Consider the following 12022-nt stretch of genomic DNA (forward strand, 5'->3'; position numbering starts at 1 on the left):
TCAGTAAAGTGGAGTGTCATTTGGCAGGGGTTCAGCAGCCTCTCAGACCTCATTCTGATTCGGCTGGATGCTGTGGGAAGTTCAGGTTGCAAAGAAAAGGCAAAAGCCCTGTCTCTTTTGAGCACTGGAGGATGTCAGATTCATAACTTGATATGAAGTTTGTGCGTGGCCTTTAGCAGTATATGCTAGAGGGCATTTTAAGGAGAGGTCTTTCCTAGGAAACTGACACACGCTGTTTCAGCTTACTGCACCATCAACCAAAGGTGCCATAAAAAAATTCTCTCGGGCCGGGCGCGGTGGCTCAAGCCTGTAATCCCAGCACTTTGGGAGGCCGAGACGGGCGGATCACGAGGTCAGGAGATCGAGACCATCCTGGCTATCACGGTGAAACCCCGTCTCTACTAAAAACACAAAAAACTAGCCGGGCGAGGTGGCAGGCGCCTGTAGTCCCAGCTACTCGGGAGGCTGAGGCAGGAGAATGGCGTAAACCCGGGAGGCGGAGCTTGCAGTGAGCTGAGATCCGGCCACTGCACTCCAGTCCAGGCGACAGAGCGAGACTCCGCCTCAAAAAAAAAAAAAAAAAATTCTCTCATCATGATTGGCAGAGTTCCAGAGCCCAGCACAGTGCCTGGCACACATTAGGGGCAGCAAATTCTTTATGGAGTAAACCAAGCCCTTCTTTAAGCAAGTTTTAGTCAGAAAAGTCAGCAAGTCCAGGAGACAGATCATTTGATACAATTTCATCAACATTGTCTCCCTCGGCTTTTGATTAGAGACTTTTTCCATTGTAAGTCACCCAATTTGTCACCTCTTTTAAAAAAAGTGACATATCTTGCCCTTGTACCATTGTAAAATAATATTAAAACTTAAAAAGACCTAAACAATGGGCTTTTCAAACAGTATCACAGTGGAGACCCACCACAGCCATAGAATCGTATAGAGTTAACCCTCACTGTCTGTACAGTGAATTAGAGAAGGACTTGAGGAAGGGGAGAGGAGCGGATGATTTTTAAGACTTGGGACTTTGGAGTGCACCAAAAGCCAGATATAAAGACAGTAGAGCAGCCAGGGACCTGCAGAGAATCCAGGGGATTCATGGTTTCGGGGAGGGTCTGGTTCTATTGCCGAAGACTATTTTGGTTGCAAATGCCAGAAAAGCAATTCAGAAGTAATTTGTTGGGGAAAATTCCTAGGATAGGTCATAGAATTATAGAATTTGAAAAAGATAAAACCAAACTTTGGGAAGAGAATCTAGGGAGCCTGGAGAATTAAACTCTGGACTAGAATACCACTGGGTTTCTCTCTCTCTTCCTTCCTTCCCTCCCTCTTTTTCATTCCCATCTCTGCCTCTCTCTGAAGACTGGATTCATTACATCTTACTGCAAGCTCCATCTTTCACATATCCTGGGACATAGTCACAGGAGTACTGGGCTCATGTCTTCCCGATTTTGCTACTAGAAGAAAGGGTCCTAGTTTCTTGACACTTATTTTGAAATCCCAGGGAATCTCTGATAAGCCTGGCTTGAGTCATGTGCTCACCTTGTTGGGTGGAAGTGGGAACAAAGACCCATCGTCCCTAATCACATCTCTTGATTAGAGTGAGGAACTTGGGAAACTCCCTCAAGAGAACAGAACGCAGTTCCAGAAAAAGGAAGGAGACAGGATGACGGGAGTGAAAACTTTGGATGCATAATTCCGAGGTAGGAGAGGAGAAAACCCTGGGAAGTGCTTCCTCGATTCCGCCCTAGGTTCTGCACCTGGAGGTGTTGGGAGATCCAGCTCTCCCTCCTTCTCTGTCATGTAATGTAATGGACTGCACTAAGATTTCTGAATGCCCCAACCCATGTGAGGGCAACTAGGAAAGATGTCACGGCCAGGGGAGCTCCAGTCTCTCAGCCCAGCCTGTCCCATCTACCCTGGGCCCTGCCCACCCCTAAGGGCAAAAGGAAAGTAAAGCTAGAGGTAGTAGAGGAAGACAAGATGTAATTCCTCCTTATGGAAAAGCAGATCCCAGGGCTTCTCACTCCCATGCCCCACTTTCTTTCATGCAGAGAGGCCTTGCAGAGCGTGAAAGTAATTTGGAAAGTGCTTTGCAACACCAAAAAACACTGCAATTTTTTCCTAAAACAATCTACAAATCCATCTTGAGAACTTCTACAGCCTCAACTGTGTGTGGAAAGAGATATAATAAAATGTTAACAGTGATCATTTATGTGTGAAGGGATTATAAATGGTTTGATTTCCTCTAGAGTTTTCTATGTCCTCATTTTCTATTATAAGCACATGCTGCATTTTTATAATCAAACAGAAATATGAAACAGCCATATATTCTCAACCTATTCTGGTAGCCCACGTTATAATAACATATGATAACAAAGGTATTTTAATAATTTCAAATTAACATTTACCTACAGTCAAAGAACAAAAATAAGACTAATGCAAAGATGAATGATGAATCACAGTGCTATGGAATGATGCCTTTGGAATTAAGGTGAATGTTGATGCATTTATACATGCTCAAACATCATATAATTTAGATGATCTTCATCAGTGTTTATGGTGTCTTTAAAAGCAGGTTTACTTTCGTAGCTGGGTTTGGCTAAAGCTAACATTACATTAATCTGCATTCCCTCAGCACACACCCTCTGAAACAGCACTGAGCACTTGAAGAAAACTGACCTTGGATGAAATATTTGCTGCCAAAAGACAAAGTGCCCAATCTCCACATCAATAATAAGGAACTGACCATAGTAGTTATCAGACACCAGCGTGAACCAGAACCCATGGCATACCTCAAGTGGCATCATTTGTGAAAACTCACAGTTGCATCAGGGAGAATAGCTTAAGGCTTAATGCCAGTCAAAATATAAACAAACAAGGTGCAGCCAGAGAGCACCTGAAAAAGTCTGGCATGTAGTGAAAAATTATGGTAATTAGCATGAATCCAAAAGTTAAACATTCTAATCAACAATTCCAAAGTCTTGTGCAAATAACCCTTTCTTCTTCCTTTGCTTCCTTCTGTCTTGCTTCTTTTCCTTCCTATTTTTTCCTTTCTTTCTTCCCAACCACATTGAACAAGGGATCTAAGGGGTTTACAGGGAGAATGTTAAATGAAATAGAGAGTTATTGGAAGTCACAAAAAATAAGTCCCCAAGATCAGAGAAAATAGAACATGATTATTCAGGTCACAAGGTCTTACCACTTGGATATATTTGACTGTGAACTTCTCGGCAGCCAGAAGTATGCAACCCATAAGGATAAACTAGGCCAGTTCCTCTTGAGAATTTAACCTTTTCTTATTATATCATTTTTATTTTATTTAATTCCATGAATTATATTTACTGACATAGAAAATGCCCATAGCATATTCCACTTACACGATACCACATACACGGTAACAGCTCACATGTATTGGTGCTTACTGTGTCCAAGGCAATGTGCTAAGGACTTTGTACACGTTTTCTCATTTAGTCATCACACAAACTTTATGAAGTATGTGCCATCATTATTCCCATCTGATGTGTTTTGGAATGTGTCCCTGCCCAAATCTCATGTCAAATTATAATCCCCAATGTTGAAGGAGGAGCCTGGTGGGAGGTGATTTGATCATGGGGGTGGATTTCCTCCTTGATATTCTTGTGATAGTCAGTAAGTTCTCATGAGATCTGGGTGTTTAAAAGTGTGTAGCACCTCTTGCTTTGGCCTCTTCCTCCTCAGGCTGTGTAAGACATTCCTGCTTCCCCTTTGTCTTCTACTAGGATTGTAAGTTTCCTGAGGTCTCCTCAGCCACGCTTCCTGTATAGCCTGTGGAACTGTCAGTCAATTAAACCTCTTTTCTTTATACATTACCCAGTCTCAGGTAGTTCTTTATAGCAGTGCAAGAATGGACTAATATACCATCTTACAGATGTGGAAATTAAAGTTCAAAAAGTAAGATGCAACCTGCCCAAAGTTAGAAAGCGGTAATTGGCCACAGCATAGTCGAACCCAGATCTGTCATACTTCAAAGTGCACACAGGCTCTTAACCCTTACTTAATAGACAGATGTCTGGAAGGATGTTCACAAAATCTTCTAAGTGGATACCTCTGGCTGATAAGAAATTAAGTGATGTTATTATCATAAGATAGTTCAAAATATGCAAAAACTCAGAGAATAATAAACCATTTGCTATGTACCCACCATTGAAACATTACAGATTTTGACATTTTGCCCTATTTCTTCAGATTTTTTAAAACACAGCAATAATTGAGAGCCCTTTCTCCTCCTGGTCACATAGTGGGCCCCAAGAAAAGTCAGAGTCAATGCGTTCAACAACATTTCTGCAGATGTATTTGTTACAAGGCTGTCACATGCTGAAGCTCCTTGGGAAAGCAAAGCATAACTTCAAAATGGAATTCAGCCCAAACAAGTCTGTAGAGAGTGAGGTAGAGCAGGATGATGGACAGATGAAGAGGCCAAAGGCTGAGATGATGCAGCTTTCTGATATTTTGACCTGATCCAAGGATAAAACTAGCTGGAAAATGATAATGAATAAACTACATGTTCTTTGAATAATTATCCATGACAATCACACATTTTTGGGTTTAGATGTGAGTTAGACAATAGAGAGTTCAGGGATATATTCTCTGGCACAGATACTCAGAATCCATATTCTCTAAAAATCAAATGAACAGATGGGAAGGATGTATCATTTTGGCTTTCATCTAACTAGAGGGCCATCCTATCTTTGCCAAGAAGAAGCTAACAGATTTTCTGCAAGCAAAATAAGGCCTTTCTTAGAAAATAATTCTAGGTCCTCAGGAACAAATGATGATTAGATCCCCAGGTTCTTATACCAAAAAGAGGATGACTTTGATTATTTTCACTGGGCATTTTCAAAACAAATGTTCAAAAATATCACTGAATTCTGTTCCTTAAAATAATATAAGCATGGTAATTTCTTACCTACTACTAATCCGAATTTCAACCAAATTGTATGAAAACAATTGCATCAATTGTTAATTGAACTAGGTCCTGTATATAAATCTTAAGAACTGTCAGAGAAGTGTCAAAAACATTAGCAACATGTAGTGTGCTAAGTGCTAGAAGTAGAAGAAAGGATACAAATATTAGGATGATACCAGTTGCTATATAAATTAGCCCTCAAATCTCCATGTCTTAACCCAATAAAAGTCTGTCTTTTATCAGATGTATTTTCAGAAAAAGAAGGTTCTGTGGTCTCCAGCAGTGATGAAATCATGCTGGACAGACACTCTGAGGACCTGCCACTGCCACCAACTTCCCTGCTTCCCCAACCCTGGATTAGGCCAAATTATTGTCCATTATTCTCGAAGCCCTCCTGGGCTTCATCCTCTGGGAGGTTCTTCCTTGTGTGTGATCAGCCATGGCCTTCTCTGAATTATGTGCCATGGATAATGTGTTCCTTACAGCTGTGCAGTTTTTTGTTTGTTTGTTTGTTTGAGACGGAGTCTTGCTCTGTTACCAGGTTGGCGTGCAGTGGCGCCATCTCAGCTCATTACATTCTCCGCCTCCTAGGTTCAAGCGATTCTCCTGCCTCAGTCTCCTGAGTAGCTGGGAGTACAGGCACGTGCCACCACGCCCAGCTAATTTTTTGTATTTTTAGTAGAGACAGGGTTTCACTGTGTTAGCCAGGATGGTCTCAATCTCCTGACCTCGTGATCCGCCAGTCTCAGCCTCCCAACGTGCTGGGATTACAGGCGTGAGCCACCGCACCCGGCTACAGCTGTGCAGCTTTAAGGCCCATTTCCTGCAGGTTCAAATTACACTAAGGGTTTTTTACACTCATAAGCCTTTTATGGACTAGATCTGTGCTTTCTTTTCCAATACAATTCCCTCAAAACCCAAGGTGGCTTCTGATCCGTTTGCTTCTGGTAAGTTTCATGTGCTAGTAAATGCACCCTAAGCTCTTCCCTAGACATCAATCTTAGACCTACTCAATCATTTGCCTCCAGGCACCCATGCCTCTCTCTCTCAAGGTAATGGCAGCTACTTTGGGGCCAGTGGACACAAAAGGCTTGGGTGGGAAGTAAAGACTCTTGATTTAAATGTTACCCATGAGGCTAAGTCAGTTTGCCAAACAGAAATCTTACTGCCCTATTGGTGGTCAAAGCTGTTTGCAGTGTTATTTCTTACTCTCTAGTGTAAAGCTCTAAATATCTAGACTTTTCTGTATTCCTTTCATTGATAATTGGAAACTGGTCAATTCTTTCCTGAACTCATCTGCTCCTTGACAGGAGGAGCAAAAAGCAACTGATACACATGACCATTCTGTCTCTTTGGAAGCACTTTCCTTAAAGCAACTTAGGCACTTAGTCTGCCTTCCAGGTTATGTGAGGTGACAGTTTCACAAAACATTTTTTTGCATACTATATTAGTCTGTCTTGCACTGCTATAAAGAAATACCTGAGACTGGGTAATTTATAAAGAAAAAAGGTTTAATTGGCTCGCAGTTCTGCTGTCCGTACAAGACGCATAGCAGCTTCTGCTTCTGGGGAGGCCTCAGGAAGCTTAGATGGTGGACAGCAAAGGGGAAGTAGGCTTGTCTTACATGGCAGGAGCAGGACTGAAAGAGAGGGAAGGTGCTACACACTTTCAAACAAGCAGATCTCAGGAGAGCTCACTTATTATCACAAGAATAGCACCAAGGGGGTGGTGCTAAACCGTTCATGAGAACTCTGCTTCCATGATCCCATCACCTCCCACCAGGCCCCATTTTGGACACTGGGAATTACAATTCAACAAGAGATTTGAGCAGGGATACATATCCAAACCACATCACATACCAGTCTTCCTCTGTCTTTCAAGTCCCTAATATCCATGCATGCACCACCTGCCACCTTACCATGAAGCCAATGCTACATATTTTAGGTTTCTGTTACAGCAGCACCCTGCCTTAAGATACCAATTTATGTATTCATCAGGGTTGTATTCGCTGCTATAACAAAAACTCAGAGGCTTAATACAAATAACTTTCTTTTCCACGTAACAGTAAAATGATTTCTAGCTGGAAATCATAATCAATATATAAATAGGCTGATAAAAAAGGTGTTTGTACTAATGTCCAAAAATAATAGAGTAAAAGATACTGTAGTTCTGTGCTATAAGGCTTTGAAGGAAGGATAAGATGTTAACAGGTGAATGGGGGGCAAGAGAGGACATGGAAGAATATTTATTATGGAAGAGGGAGAAGGAGAGGGAGGATGCGTGTTCCAAAAGAGAACGTGATGTTAAACAAAGATGCCAGCAGAGTGACTATTTCACAGGTTTCATCCTCTTTCTGTCTCATGAATAGAAAAGACCACTGGAGAAGACTCAGTAAAAAGTCTTACCTGGAGAAATTCTCACTCTGAAATATGTAACATCAAATGGTCTGAAGTCATTTATGAATATTGGATGCTGTGAAGTCATTAGTCGGAGGCACATGCAGAGTGGTGTCAAAAATTGTTGGAAGAGTTTTATCAGCAGCAAAATGAGAGTAATTCAATTATGGACTCCTAGGGCAACACCAAATGTTAATTGACGTGAAACGTTGGTGGCCGGGGGGAGCTCTAGTTCACCACTTTCTGTATGTGGAAAAGTGTACAATTGTAAGGACTTTCACATAACCTCTTCAAGCCCTGAGAAAATCTCTCTAGACTTGAGAGGGCCTTAATGATCACGTTAGGTAGTGCTCAAAGCCCTTTCTTACATATCGAAATGCTTGCCCACATTGCCACTCTCAGCCTTATGAACTGGAAATAGCTGGTGCTATTAGTCCCATTATACACAAGAGAAAACAGAGATTAAGAAGTCCCAGGCAAGGTGCAGTGGCTCATGCCTGTAATCCCAGCACTTCAGGAGGCCGAGGCGGGTGGATCACGAGGTCAAGAGATGGAGACCATCCTGACCAACATGGTGAAACCCCATCTCTACTAAAAACACAAAACTTAGCTGGACATGGTGGCGCACGCCTGTAATCCCAGCTACTCAGGTGACTGAGGAAGGAGAATCGCTTGAACCTGGGAGGCAGAGGTTGCGTGAGCTGAGATCACACCACTGCACTCCAGCCTGGCGACAGAGCAAAACTCCGTCTCAAAAAAGAAAGAATTCCCAATGATGAATAAGGTCCCAGTGCTCACAAGAGACATGATCTTCTCTAGAACCCAGCTAACCAGACTCCCTTTCCCCACTTAGGTTGCTCTTTGTTGTCTTTGCAAGCGGGCAAGAGAAGCCAGCTCACTCCTGTTCATTTGGCTTATAAACTTTCGAAATTTTAAAAAAATGTTTACACAAAAGTAAGTCTTTTGAGGATTCGTGTTTTCTTTGGAGTTACTAAAAGCAATGACTTTATAGCATTTCCTAGGGGGTCATAAAACCCTAATTTTTATAATCAAAGAAAACAAAGAGGTCCAACATTGAGGCTAGTGTTTGTACAGCACACAGTATCATACACCCATAAAAATTCCATCTCATTCTTTAAGTAAACATGAACATAACCTTCTGTCTGTCCATTTTAGCATCCTTCTCTTCTGTAGAAACAGGGAGTCCAGACTGAAATTAGATATTGAAACTCAAATAAATTATTTAAAAATGTGTGCCTTTATTACCCTTGTACTTTCTGCCAATAAAGAACAATACTAAAAAGCATATGGATGTAAATACTCCCAAAATTTTAATATCAGAGGTTGTTCAAGCCTTTATTAAGGAAAATAACACAGTTTGGACGCATTACATTTTTTAGGGATGTCAGAACAAATAAAGAAAGTTGACCTAGCTAGCCTAGGGCACTGCTCTTGAAATTACATTTACTGTAACTCCTTCCCTTTGGCTAATTTAGTTTTTATCTACTCTGGATGATAAACTCACAGCCTGGGTTGTGCAATACAAGCATGCTTGACAGAAGGCAGGAAATCGCAAGAATAATGATGAGCCATTTGAACTCTCTGGCTTCTTCCCTTCCAGAAGAACTTTTACCCATTCACTGGCTCTCTATTGGGATTCTCAGCAAATGTATTAGTACTTAACTTTCCACTTTAATGAAAGACTGACATGTATAATTCTATGGAGAGCATAGGCCAATATTTTATTAGTTTCTGATAGTATTACAATGGTTTGAGTCTAAATGATATAGAAGATCTGTGGGAAGAGAAGACAGAGGGCTACATATATTGGGAACTTGCCCATTAATTTGGTCTGTATATGAGTCAGAGTTCATTTTTTCTTCTATATTTCTGTGTATCCAGAGAAGCCTGTTCATGATTGAGAGACACTTCAAAAACTTCAAGACCTCATTTGCTTTTGTAATGTCACCTCTGGTTTTGGGTTGAGCTGTGTCTTTTTGGCCCCTGAGAAAGTATTTGAGCAGGTTTTCTTTTTTGGTTCAGAAAGTAGCAGTATTTGACAAAATGTTTCTGAAAAGAGGAAACAAGATGCCCAACTACCAGAGCCTCAGATTCCTCTCCCTCCCAGTACCTTCAAACCAGCTTGAAGTGTTAAACTCAGGCCACCTCCACACTGAGAGGTCTGGTCATCCCGTAGGCAAGGACGTGGTTCCTAGGAGTGCGGTGGAGGTGTGTGGTGAAGATCCTGCTGAAGAAGACAGAAGGTTCTCAAGATGTCCAGGACTCTTCTGTTATCTGTACTTTTCTTCTACTTAAAGCCACATGGGATCCCTAAGAATTTAACATGATGATATCTAATTGACATCTCTCTTACCCCTGCCTACCACTAAACCCACCACGTGGTGAGAAAGTTCCAAACAGCAATCATTTCTTAAACCTGATTTGGATAAAACCAGACGGTCACCAGAACCATTCCATTAGGCCATCCACTGATGTGGAATCCAATTAAAATTCATTCAACTTTAATCAAAATAACTTTCAGGAGAACAAATATGTGCTGAGTATCTACGATACGAAAGAAATTTGGATAGATGATGATGAGTTGGTGGGGCACTGGGTGACTCAGACGGGGATGAATCAAATGTGTCGTTTACAACTCAAGGAGTTTGTATTCTGGGAGGGGAGAAAAGGTGTGTCCACTCGATATGCATTTTGTCGGTAACAGAAACCTGTTCCACCTACTTCTCTAGAAGGAGAAGCAAGTTTGGCGAGTCTCCTTATCAACATGTAAATAACAAAAAGGGTATCCAGAGAAAGAGAATATTAGCAGTTTGGGGTGGTGATAAGGACATAGCACGTAATGAGATTTCCCCCTGAGGACAATTTCACTGTAAACAGAGACCCCATGGATTACAAACTGTTGAATTCAGAGGTTGTTACTAAGACATAAATTAAAAAGAGTCTTTATTGATAGGCTACCTTACTACACGAGGGCTCTCTAGCAGGACAGAACTAATAGGATAGATGTATATATAAAGGGGAGTTTGTTAAGGAATATTGACTCGCACGATCACAAGATGAGATCCCACAATAGACAGTCTGCAAGCCGAGGACCAAGGAAACCAATCTGAGTCCCAAAACCTCAAAAGAAGGGAAGCCAACAATGCAGTGCAGCCTCCAGTCTGTGGTCAAAGGTCCAAGAGTCGCAAAGCTGAAGGACTTGGAGTCCGATGTTTGAGGGCAGGAAGCATGAAGATGAAGGCCAGAAGACGCAGCCAGTCCACTCGTTCCACATTCTCCTGCCTGCTTTTATCCTAGCTGCACCGGCAGCTGAGTAGATGGTGCCCACCCAGAGTGAGGGTGGGTCTGCCTCTCCCAGTCGACTGACTCCAGTGGTAATCCCCTCTGGCAACACCCTCACAGACACACCCAGGAACGATACTTTGCATCCTTCAATTCCATCAAGTTGACACTCAATATTAACCATCACACTTACTTAATAGCTCTGTGTTCTCTAGCAAGTTAATGAAATCTCTGTGGTCTTAATTTCTAAAATAGGAATAAGTCCACCTTTTCTAATGCAGTTTGTGTATATTAAACGAAAATACAAAAAAATATATCCAGCATAGTCTATGACCCAATAAAATGGTGGTTTTCTTCCTTCATTCCCAATTCCCTTCTCTTTCTTAAAAGCAAAAAATAAGATAGCAGATGTCAGGATCAGTACCAGCAGGCTCTTTGGGACTAAGGTTTCTTTCCATTGATTTCTAGTTCAACCCATTAAGCATATCCTCAGCACCTAGTATACTACCAGCATGCAGCATGGCTGTTGCCTCCATGAGCCCAGTCCAGTAGAAGAAAGACCATCAGTCATACAGATATGAACCAAGCATCCATTGAAGTACAAGCTTGTGCTGTGGGAGCACAGAAAAGTGGGGGAATGAGTAATCCTGAGGAGGAAAGAGTGGATCAGAGCAGCCTTACAAAGGCATTTGAGCTGTTTCTTCAAGGTTTCCATGGTGGAGGGGAGAGGATCACATTAGCTTATTTATTTTTTACTACAGACATTCAACATTTGCCCTTCTTAAAAATTATACAGAAAAAAAAAAATATATATATATATATATAAAGTTTTAAGCCATCAAGCCCATCTGATCGGAAACAGAAAAAGACTTATAATGAATGTGTCAACACTTCCACATTTTTCATTTCTTTTCTAAAGCAATTTCATCTGCAAATGAATTATGCACTCCAGGGCTAGACAGGACCCCCATTCCTACACTCCAGAAAAATGTGTTTACTTCGCTTTACATTTCTTGCAGCTCAGTGGGAAGGCAGCTGCAATGCAATTTCTGACCCAGTTTAGGGTTTGAGATGTCAGTCCTCTCTTTCTTTCTCCAGGATACGGCTAAAGCTTATAAGCCCAAGGTTGGGAGTTCACTTTTTTTCCTCCAAGCACATTAAATACATAAATCATCTCTCAAGAGAGAAGATAAGGTTCCTGGATTTCTATTTTGTCTGGCATGAAAACTAAAGTCCAATCTGCAAGGCATTATATTGTTATATCCATCTGCAGTGCACTAAAGTCATTCTAAAGATCGTAACTCTTGGAGCGAACTTTTAGTACAATAGGCAGAGCAGGTTGTTTCTTGCACAGGTAACTGAAGCAGGTTCCTATCTC

General features: G+C 41.5%; 1 protein-coding gene across 2 annotated transcripts in view; it reads left to right on the forward strand.

Moving 5' to 3' along the window:
• Positions 1–12022, forward strand: part of CNTNAP2 (contactin associated protein-like 2) — a 2310676-nt gene that overhangs the window by 2111777 nt on the left and 186877 nt on the right. The window lies entirely within an intron of this gene.

Source organism: Colobus angolensis, unplaced genomic scaffold (genome assembly GCF_000951035.1).
Source record: "Colobus angolensis palliatus isolate OR3802 unplaced genomic scaffold, Cang.pa_1.0 Scaffold2, whole genome shotgun sequence".
NCBI classification, from domain to species: Eukaryota; Metazoa; Chordata; class Mammalia; order Primates; family Cercopithecidae; genus Colobus; species Colobus angolensis.